Consider the following 12030-nt stretch of genomic DNA (forward strand, 5'->3'; position numbering starts at 1 on the left):
CCATATTGAATTCCAGAATTATCGATGGGGGGCGCCTCGAACTTGTTAGTCATTTTCAGCCAGGTGTCCGGCTACTTTTGATCACATAGTGTATGTCATACGAATGGTCCATCATTTCTACAAAAATATCCCTTTTTCCTTGTTTATAGTTCGAATCAAATGTTTCTGTGAAAATTCCTATTCATTTGAATAACTTATCAACGATACAGTTACTTCTTCCAATAGTAATATATGCGTTCCGCCATAAAAAGAAAACTGTTTGTATCACCCGGGCTGCGTTTTCCTCATTTATATAAGACTTCTAGATTTTAGAAGAAAACGTGTAAAACTTGCCAATGTACAGATAGTTTGGCTCCAGTGATTTGACTAGAAGCCTAGGAAACAAGACAAACTTAGAAATGATTTCTTAATTTGTGTGATGATCTACCAGAAAAAGCTGATATCTTTTTATAAGCCAAGGAAGAATTTGTCACAGAAGTTCTGTTGCACTAGACACACTAATTGCTTCAATTAATAACTGAGAAATAATCTGTGAAAGGCAACTTCATTTTTGATTATAAAATAAGTATATCAAGCACGTAGCATAATGAAAACACAAAGGTTATGAAAAAACTGTGAATAATAAAGATAATAATATAATCTAAGCCTCATAATAATAAAGTTTATCAAATAATGTTTGTGACAAATCCCATAGAACAATTCTCATGGAAAACACTCCATGTTTTCTACATTTTATGTCAACAATAGCAAATTACATGCTGCTTAGACACTTATCGCATGATACTAGAAACAAGTGTCGCATGTACAATTCATGAAAATTCATGTTAATTTCAATTAATAATGTCTACAAGTGCATGCAAAGCAAATAAATAAAAAAATTCCTCCTAGGTGAGAATTTGAGAGTTTCGTAGACGTTGGGGGTCGCACACACAGTTTCTTTGTTGTTTGGAACAAGACAAAAGGCTGGAAGATAAACTTTTACAATACCCATCCATCTACACACACACACACACACACACACACACACACACAGAGAGAGAGAGAGAGAGAGAGAGAGAGAGAGAGAGAGAGAGCATAATTCACAGCTCGAATGTAACAGAACAATGATACTTGTTTCCGAGACAATTGTTGCTGCTTGTATTAAGAACCGGTTTTGAACAAGATTTTGTTTTGTTGGTTTGTTATAACATCCCTCTGTAGTCGACATTTAATAAAACCTGTAAAAGTAACTACTGTGCTCAGAACTGTGGGTATTATTGAAGAAGACAAATGATGTATATTTTTTAGGAGCCTTATCCTCTTATAAACCCTAATTTGCTGCAGGTTTTCTTGTCTATTTGATGAATCGCATATCTCCTTTGCCGTTGTGTCATGCAACATTTATATTTCAAAGTAAATCACTTTTACACGAATTATCATTTACATTAAAGGATGAAGAACCAATGAGAAAAGACAAAAAATGAAAAAGAAGCTCGGACCATGGATTTATGTATTTCTGAATCCTACCGAAAATCTTAAATTCATCTTAATGGCTATTTATGCCTCCTAAGTTGTAAAGGAGCTGATTATTTATTTTTCTTTTTCCATAAATATCAAATATGATCTATTGTACGCGTCGTTACCTTTAGGATAAATTACCACAGTAATGTTTCTTATAATTTCTCATTTTATTGGTACTCAATTTAGTTTATTAGGCCGGCCGGTGTGGCCGAGCGGTTCTAGGCGCTACAGTCTGGAACCGCGCGACCGCTGCGGTCGCAGGTTCGAATCCTGCCTCGGGCATGGATGTGTGTGATGGCCTTAGGTTAGTTAGGTTTAAGTAGTTCTAAGTTCTAGGGGACTGATGACCTCAGCAGTTAAGTCCCATAGTGCTCAGTGCCATTTGAACCATTTTTTTAGTTTATTAAGCGTGATTGTAATGACCCTTAATTGTTACATTTTAATGAAAACAATGTCTGATATCCTCAGCATTTGAGATAGGTCATCTCTCTGAGAACAGGATACTTTCATAGTTGTTGTATTGTCATGAAACGTCCCCTTATGAGAAATTGTACACGACTGTGCTTAAACTGACACACAATATTTTTAGCGCAACGCAATCTGACTTTAAAAAATCCCTACAAAAGAATGGCCCTGACTAACATTAACCTATACGTTTCACAAATCACTTACCTCACAAAAATCTTGGTTACTCGAACTACTGCAATACAGCAAGCGCCACTACTGCCAGCTAAATAAAAGATTCAAACTACTGAAGGCACTAACTACTAATAGGCATAGTTAGCAAATGAAAGATTTTGATACAGAACAAACAATGTATTTACCTCAATAGTTTTCAAAAATCATAATGTATATAGCAGTTCATGACATCCAGTCTTACAAATTTCAAAACTACGCCATCTCTCTCCCCACATCCACCACTGCTGGCGGCTCACCTCCAACTGCGCAACGCAACGCGCTGTTCACATCCAGCTGCCCAACACTACAATGGCAGACAACAATGCAAACTAGCCACAGACTGCACACAGCACAGCCAGTGATTTTCATACAGAGCGCTACGTAAAGTTGCCAATAAGAAAACATAAACAGCCTACTTACAGTCATAATAAGAATCATGAAAAAAATAAACGCGACCATCTGTCGGCGCAAGTAGAAACCACCGACTTCCAGGTAACGTTACTGACTTAAGTAAGGAATGAGTCCTAGTTTACTGGCAAGTAGCAGCGAATAATTACTGCACAACGAGGGATCTAGCACTATTCCCATATCGTTAAAAATTTCATAACTAATGTAAATATAGAACCAGTCCATTAAAATCAAGGGAAACAAACAATTCGCTTAGGAGATAAGGGATTTTCAATAAACTTTTTTAATACTAGAAGAGTTACAGATAGTGCCATAAGTTTCATTATTGTAGGGCCTTCAGCATCTATTATGTTACAGTGGTACATTATGCAGAGAACTGACAGACAATATGCTGCTTGATATTTTATGTTAGTATACAAATTTATTTCGGCTTTATTGCCTTGACCAGTACAAGTCCCGACGTTGTAGATTGACATATGTCAACTTTTAGTAAACAACGAGCTGTCAGACATGAATTTAAACGGCTGTCAAATTAATAAAAAGTATAATAATAACTTACAGATATCTTTGGTTCAACTCATGTTCAACGAATTTAATGAAACAAGTAACGGCTGGCATATTCCTCCCACTAAAGGCTGCATTCTCTCCAACGATACCCTGTTCGGATTTTTTATTGCCAGTTCGTATATAATCGAACCCCGCCTCTGTTTGCAAATCACTCTAATTAATCACAGTGTCAACGCTTATTTGCATGCACAAAAGTTCCATTATTACTTGCTGTGGATTCCAATTACATTTCATTAAACCAATACAGGCGTTAGTGCTTCCTTTCTGTGATGCTCTTGTCCGACAACATGAATCGAGTTTTCCTCTCAGAAAGTCTAGAGCGAAAGCAACTTTTGCTTAAAGTTTCCACGAAAATAGTAATTAACTGAAAAATGTACCTGAAATTCAAAGTGAAATTACGCTGATGAACGTCTGTTTTTCTCCTTCTCTATCCTGAGCGTAACACAATCGCTCTGTTCATAGTAAAAAAAAAATCCAGGATTTAATTTAGCGATACACAGAATGAGACATCCAGTACACACAGCTGTCTGGCCACCACTGACGTCAACAACGGCCCTGACCAGTGTAGACGTCGAGTAGAACTATTAAGTGCCAGGTCGTGCTTTCAATCTTTAATAAGGCTTATTTGAAAGTATTGTGTTAACCATTATGACAGAAAAAATATTAGCTGCTAATGACTCACTGTGTACGTCAGGAGGCCAATAGAAAATTACTGTCCGGGAGCTGCAGAGATCAACATTTCAAAATCGGTATCACCATCGTTCAAGGAATGTTCAAAACAAGCCGTTACTTGCACCATGAACACCAAATGAAAAATGGAGTGCCACAGTGATCACAAAATGTTCGAGTCATCAAGATCGAAGGTGAGCTCCTTGGGAGTTACAAACTGTGCAAGACGTTCAGCTAGTTATCCACTCTTAAAGAATGCATATAGAATTATGTTGGTGTAATTGTGTGATGAGAACTGATGGAATATGATGGCGTGCAACCGAATAGGAATCAGTCTGTTGTGGCGCTTATCGTGAAACTGGCTAAGGCGTAGCTGCAGACAGTTCGCTAATATGTTTTATAAGTACGGAAAAAACAAACATCCAGAGGCTGAATATGTACGGTGGTTCCAGGTGGTATGAATTGCAATGTCACACACTTTTCAGGAGGGATACTTCATCCTAAAGAAGCAAGTTATTTCCACCAGCTGTTGCCCAAAAGCAGTGCTCGTACCACAGTTGTGGTTGTCTTACGCCCATTTTCCCTCTCTCGCATCCTGTGACGTAAATACTCTCTACTGCCCTTGCAAGATCGCGCACACATGGAAAAATCGTAAAGTGCATAGCACTCCTCAGATTCTCGCAGCACAAACTTTCAAGCAAGTTAACCGTCTTGATTAACAGTCGCCATAACTGTATACGAATGCGTTAAGACACTGATGTTAGTTGATCTTGATATAGCTTTCTTGGTACCTCTTATCTGCAGGATTCCTTTCATATTCATTTCGTCTTCAAACCCCGATTGGTTGGAGTTAACAAGAAATTCCTTACTGAACGATGGAATAAGTTTGTTTATCTCATCTACACATTTTCGGGCCGATTCCGCAGCTTGTTATGCATAGTCAAGTTGAGACTTTGTTTGAAATTTCGTTATCTTTCATCTTATGTCTTCCAGTTCTGTAGCACTGTTGGAAGTTATGCAACCATCCACTGTTTCCCTTGAAATCACTGTACTCTAGGTCACATGCAATTTGATGTATATAACGTAGCACCATCATGTACATACGGTGAACTGTATCGAGCACCCTCGAAACACGCAAACACCAGTTTTTGTAAGAAGTGCGCCTTGTCGTCACTCGAATATCCGTAGTTTTTTTCAGGAAGTCATATTGTTACGGACTTATTCGAAATCTGTTCTTTTTTTCTATGCTGCCGCTGATCTTCCACGTACGTAATTATATTTAGTACTCGCTGCCTGGACAAAGTTTGTCCTTACTACGTTTCACTGGGGACGAGATTTGTGGCTCCCTGTCCGACAAGGATAATGAACTACATTGCTCGACATATGTTTCAATATTGCTTTCACTTCATAAGCACGTATCGTTGTCATTGTACTCCTCACGTACGTTGTCCGCACAGTCGAGTGTGCAGAAGCGCTAATATCTAATCTGCCACTTTTTTATCACTCTGCGGAATTCTTTTGGTTCCTTTCTGATGAAATGTCAACTTCATAAACAATTGTTATATATACAGTGCAATGTTTGCTTTCTTTATCGTTTTCATTACTCAACTTTGTATCATCATCTGTAGCACTGTAGCACTGTTGTGAGTTACATGTCGTCTAAGCAGTTCAACTACGCTCCGTAGCCTCATACTGTGCTCACCATTGGATACATCCACTCCTGCCCCTTTCGCCACTAGCAACCAATATTGCGGCTGCATGGTAGACAGTATGTGAGGAGTCCATAGCCGTAAACATCATTGGCCTTTTGCGACTTCGCACTGAAGGGGTTCCTTGTAAGTCCGTATGACAGATGCGATTTTGTGATTCCATTTTAGCATTGTGATTCACTTTAAAAATACTTATACATACCAACAAAAATAAACGACATTTACCGGTACCCCGTATGGTATTCTGCTTACATTTATGGCACCATCGCACTCCTGTTCTCTACATACTCCCATGGAAAACTGACTCTGTCAAAGACGTTGCTTTGGTAACACTCGATGGCTCTGACTGTCCTTATGGAGAAACAATGAAAAGTGTGTAGAACTAAAAATAGTCGTGGAGGTTATCTATGCAGAATGTCCGAAAGAACAGATACGAACTGGACTCGCATTCGGGAGGACGACGGTTCAATCCCGCGTCCGGCCATCCTGATTTAGGTTTTCCGTGATTTCCCTCAATCACGCCAGGCAAATGCCGGGTTGGTTCCTCTGAAAGGGCACGGCCGACTTCCTTCCCCATCCGTCCCTAATCCGATGAGACCGATGACCTCGCAGTCTGGTCCCCTTCCCCAAACAACCCAACCGACTCCAACCCAACAGATACGATCTTCATATATAGTTAAGGCTAACCGGTCATTGACCTTCTTCTTCTATGCGGACGCACACGTATTGCCCGAAATCTTACGGGACTCGGTAAGATTGTCTGCCACGCGTAATGAGTGTAATGGGCAGGGGCACTACGAATATAGTGTGTGGGCATTAAGTTGGGAATGTGGGTCTCACGGGGCGCGTGCAAGGGATACGTTCCTGCAGTCGCACTATACTCTCTGCCCTTGGTGGCTCAGAAGGATAGAGGGTCTGCCATCTAAGCAGGAGATCCCAGGTTCGAGTCCCGGGCGGGGCACACATTTTCAACTGTCCCCGTTGATGTATATCAACGCCTGTCGACAGCGTAGGGTCTTTATTTAATTATCATTTTATTGTAGAGCGCTGCATGGTCACCAATGGTATCTGTTCTTTCGGACATGTCCGAGAGAACAGATACCATCTTCATATATAGTAACAGAGTAGTGTAATTGAGGCAGTGTCTTTGACGGTAGTCTGTGTAATACATGATCTGTAGATCACTTTTTCAGGATTTAACTATCAGTGCAATATGACTGCTGAACTTTTTTTTTTTTTTTTTTTTTTTAGAACTGTACAAAATTGATCTGAAAAAAATTTCGGTGGACAGTGCTCCCGCACTGGCAACGGCATCAGTTTGGCGGGAAAATTCAGTAGGAGGCGATCACAATACTCCATTCACAAGACATCCTTTGTGTGGGGTATAGGAGCTTCTACAGACTGATTCAAACAAGATGCGGGCAAGATATCTACCGGAAGTTCTGTGACGTCCGAGAGTAACATGATGTCTTCTTTGGTCGAGTGCTCAGAGACACGTCCAAGCAGACCTCCACCTCAGGCGGGATGCTGTCCCTTACCCGCCATTGTGGCTATGCAGCATCTCCAGACCAGTAGCTGTAGGACAGTGCTTCGCATTCTGTTTTCATAATTGTTCTGATTTTCCCGTGTGTGCTTAGACAGTGCTTCGAGAAGTGAGAAAAATAGCGTCCCGAAGCTCCAGCAGCAACATAAAACTAAGCCCACTCACCGTTTCAGAAAAGTGATGAACACCACATCAGCTGTAGAACAAGAAAGTTTTCTCTCTCTCTGGCAGTGCGTTCAAACCAGCAACTGAAACTCGAAAAGTGGTGAGCGTCCTGTTTACAGTTACAGAGATAATTATCTCGACTTCCAAATATCATCATTTTGGCGTGTAAAATCAGATATTCGAGCCGATATCGGTTTCGGGATCTGTTTCCCCCAAAGCATGTGAAGTGGCTCAGGCAGGTTTCACAAGTGAGCAGTGATCTGTTTTTAGAGCCTGTGTTCGAGTGTGGCTGCCTGCATACACCGTAAAATTGATGCAAACTATTGTGTAGCAATCTTTTTGAGGGCTTACTTAGAGACATATTCAGTTGAATGTAACTCCTGAAGCGGCCCGTCTTTTGTATAGGATGGGGCCCCTCAACGCCCACACCGACGTGGTGACCAAACCAAAAGTTCTACTGTCACCTCCGTATAAAATTTTAGTTTTCGAATCAGGAGTAACAGGACGCGGGCTGTGATGTTGTCCATGCGTCTGGGTAGGATTACTCATTGACATGGTCCTTCAGGAGACAGTAAATGGACGAAAGCGATCGAAGGGTAGCAGTTTGTAGGACAGGGGGAAAAAAGTGCTAAGGCAAGCGCCAAGGGGAAAAAAAAACATCTGCGACAGTAGGACGGGTAGCAAGGGCAGTAGCGGCTTGCTAGCTGCGGCAGTGCATGCAAGGTGAGGTTATGTTAGTGCGAGATATCGTGCATCGTTACCTTTGTTGCTGTGGGTGTTCTTGTAGATGGATCAGTCCGGGCTCCTGTGAATTCTCCTGGGCCTGCTGCAATGACTCGTCCCTTTAACCGTCCGAGGTCGTCATACATTAGTGGGCGATCGGCGATTGATCAGCTCACAGTATAGGGGGTGTGTGCGGCTGGTTTGTGTGTTGTGAACAGTACGGCTTCCCTGCGATTGCCTGTTTTTCGGCAGGTCGAACATCTGGGATTGCCAGTAGTAGCTGTGTTGCAGGGGCTCGCCAGCAATGTTGTGTTAACGTGCTATGGACCATAGATGTGAAGCGGCCCGTGCTCAAAGACAGTTGCATATTTCACAAAAGTACTCGAAGTGTCTCTGGGATGGTTTCACAAGCCTGCCACGATTCTGTTTTTGGAATCTGTGTTCAGGGGTATGGGGGCTATACATCGCAAAAGTGAAGCAAACTGCTGTGCAGAGATCTTTTTTTTTTTTTTTTCAAATGTGTATTTATGCTCGTATTCAGCTGGATTTATTAACTCCTGAAGCAGCAAAGCTCTGTTTCTATGTCTTTGTGCAGTGGTATATTTAGTTTCTATTATATCTTCAAATTATGTATGTGGCAATATTCCGCAACACCAGACGCAATTGCTCCTGAAGCAGTTCGTGTTCAATGACAAAGGGTATCCAAGCGCTGGGATTGGAAATGGGGGAGGTTGCGGGTATTTCCAACGAGACAAGAAGTGCTTAGCAGCTACCACATGACCGTGCCATAAGCCGGCGTAGCCACATGGTGCAGCTAGCCCAGCACGTTGCCTGCCTGAGTCCCCAGGCCCATTGGAAGAGGCCACATACCGAGGTGGGTGAATGTCTTGCCCCTTGCGCATCAGAAGAGTGAATTACTGACTGGACTTTTATCGAACGATCTACATTTACGGCACAAGCATTTATCAGTATGAGTTGTGAAGCGTAACTTAGCCCATATTCATCATATCATGAAACTTATTCGTCTTCACCAAATATCAAAGCTATCAACACAGTTCTCAGATGCTAATATACTCCTCCTTTTTCGGCACCGACATCTCATCCACTGAACACAGTAAATAATTATGTCCATCCTCCTAGTCCATCAGCTAGACACAGACGGAGTCCTTTTCTCTAGCCGCAATTTTGAATTACCTCGTGCGATAGGAGAGGGGGATGCACGGCAGTGCCCTCTGGTGGTGATACTGTGAACTAGATCAATTGGACCCCAAACCTCATAGTGTACACACCAGATGGAGTTACTGCCTATGACAACTCAAATTGTTTAAATAAACAGTGCATACAAAATAGAGACTTCCATTTGTCCTACCCAGCATACCAGCACAGACTGAGTCCTTTCCTCGCCAATTTCTATGTGGGGGAGGGGAGAGGAGCAATGCGTACAAAATAAAGACTTACATCCATCTTATCCAGCAGCTCAGCACTGACAGACAATTTCCAGATGTTGGAGGGGGGCGGGGGGAAGAGAGGTAGTTAGGTTAGTAAAGGCAGCCCAATTGACCTATTTTCCTGCCAAAATTTGAACTCCCCATCATGACGACACTGCGACGTTGCCATATCTATGGCCGCCATTTTGATCCACTATCTTGAATAAATTTGGCAACAGTGCAATGTGGGGCCACGATCCCCTCGACCTACTTCTTATTTCATGCGATGTCCCTTTTCTTTTAGCACTGCTAGCTCTACCCAAACGTCGCTGTAATCGATCACTAAGTGTAAGCCATCCGCCAATGCGTTGTCCTTGGAGAGATGTAATGCCTGAAATCTGGTATTCTCGGCACACTCTTGATACTGTTGAGCTCGGATTATTGAATTTCCTAACGATTTCCGAAATGCATTGTTCCATGCGTCTAGCTCCAACTACCATTCCGCATTCAGAGTCGATTAAATCCCGTCGTGCGGCCACAGTCACGTCGGAAACATTTTCCCATGAATGACCTGAGGCCAAATGACAGCTCCGTCAATACACTGCTCTTTTTATATCTTGCTTAGCGATACTATGGCCAATTGTAAATGGGCACATCCCTGTCCCATTACTTTTGTTACCTCAGTTTATGTATCTATGCCCCTAACACTCTACATATCCGCTGAACCTTATTATTGTAGTCAAGACATTCACCCTCTTCACAATTCCACCCATGCCCCCACTGCCTCACTCCTCCACCCACCAACAAATTCAGTGGTCCCTTGGGAATATGCAAATATTTTTGTTTTTTGCTTATGAAAAATTACTAGATTCGACCGTTGGCCATTACGCGATCTTTATAAAATAAGACGAAATAACCATAGCAGTTTCGGATAAAATACTGGTTTGTTGTTTTGCTGTGCTCTTCGGTCAGAAGAGTGCGTCTGGCGCAGACCTCTTCATTTCAGCATTACAAACTTGCTTATTACATTCCAGAGGAAGTGTCGTACCAACTGATCCCTTCTTTTAGCCACGTTGTACCACAGATTCCTGTTCTCCCCCATCCGATTCAGTACCACTTGATTAGTTATCCGATCTACCCATCTAATCTTAATACCTTGCAGAGTTCAACTCATGCATACATACTTCTGGGTATGAAAGTCGGGCCAAACTTTTTTATGTCGGATATGGCTCTGTTCAACACGCACATCACCCAAAAAACCATATACGCTCATAGAAGTGAAACATGCGTTGATTATCGTATAAATATAGCAGAGGTAGTATTAAAAAAATGTCAAATGACTACGTGAAAGGCCTCTTTAACTCCAAGCGCAATGTTGGGCCCATTTCCCAAAAATTATCCATGCGATACCCAAAAGAAAAAAATAAGGAAAAAATATAAAATGAAGGATGTGCAAAGTTTGCATAAAGCACAAAGCACGAAGCGAAACGACGTGGAATGCAGAGCATGTAAAGTGGCACTACATCTAACACAGTGCTTTGGAAGCTACCATACCATGAGGAACTACTGATTTTAGAGTTGTAGGTACTTTTCTATAAGAAATTCGTTCAAGGGGAGCATTTTTTCTTGTAATTACCTTTTTTTTGTTGATAATATCTACTTTTAGGTGTCATGTTGTTAATTCGTTCTGAAGAAGTCACACCTGAAGAAGCCGCCAAAAAAGATTATAATTCCTATTAAAGTATTGTTTACGTACAAATTTATATTTATATTCCGAAGTACTGTCTGCAAGATTGTATTACAAAAAACATATAAAAAGTGAACAAGAATGAAATTAACAACAACGTCTACAAGAGTAACATCACAATATCTGCATGTCGGCTTCTATTGCGATATTCTTGCCCTTCACACTGGCCTGTTCACAAGCGTCGCCTCTAATCGCATGGGTACGGATTTCTTCGAAATGAATGGTATAGCAAGGGGTTCGGCATATTTCTGAAGCACCTCGTTCTGAAAGCTTTTAGTCTCTTCTTGTCTGGACTGTTTGCCGGTTATGGTCCACGTCCGTACAAGGTTACGCAACCGACAAACACATTCGAAAAAGGTATTTTGACACATTTATATTCGATGTTAAAATATTTCTCTTCGCAGTAATGTTTCTCTTGATATCGCTAGTCTGTAGTTTGTATCATGACCACTTCGGCAGTCGTCATTTTCTTCTGCCCAATAGCAAAACTCATTTAACACTTTTAACGTCTCTTTAGGACATTCCAATCGACAATATGAAAGGCTTTCTCTAACTCTACAAGTGCTATAAACGTATGTTTGGCTTTCTTCAGTTAGGTTTCTCAATACGTCGCAAGGCCAGTGTTGCCTCTAGCGTTCTTATATTTCTCACAGACCAAAACTCATCAGTAGTAGGGACACGGGGGCACCAACCCCAATTTTGATATCAAATTGATGTGCAAATTAATTAAGTTGGTGTAAATTTCGAATTTTGGTGGGAATTTCGTATTTTCGTGGGACTTTCTTTGTCCCACAAGTTATACTGACGCCCCATCCCACTCGGGAATTGGTGGGAAATTAAAATTGGCAGTACGCTTTCCGGGACTCGAACACTGGTTCTTCTGGACGAAAAGCC

Source organism: Schistocerca americana, chromosome 3 (genome assembly GCF_021461395.2).
Source record: "Schistocerca americana isolate TAMUIC-IGC-003095 chromosome 3, iqSchAmer2.1, whole genome shotgun sequence".
Taxonomy (NCBI): Eukaryota; Metazoa; Arthropoda; class Insecta; order Orthoptera; family Acrididae; genus Schistocerca; species Schistocerca americana.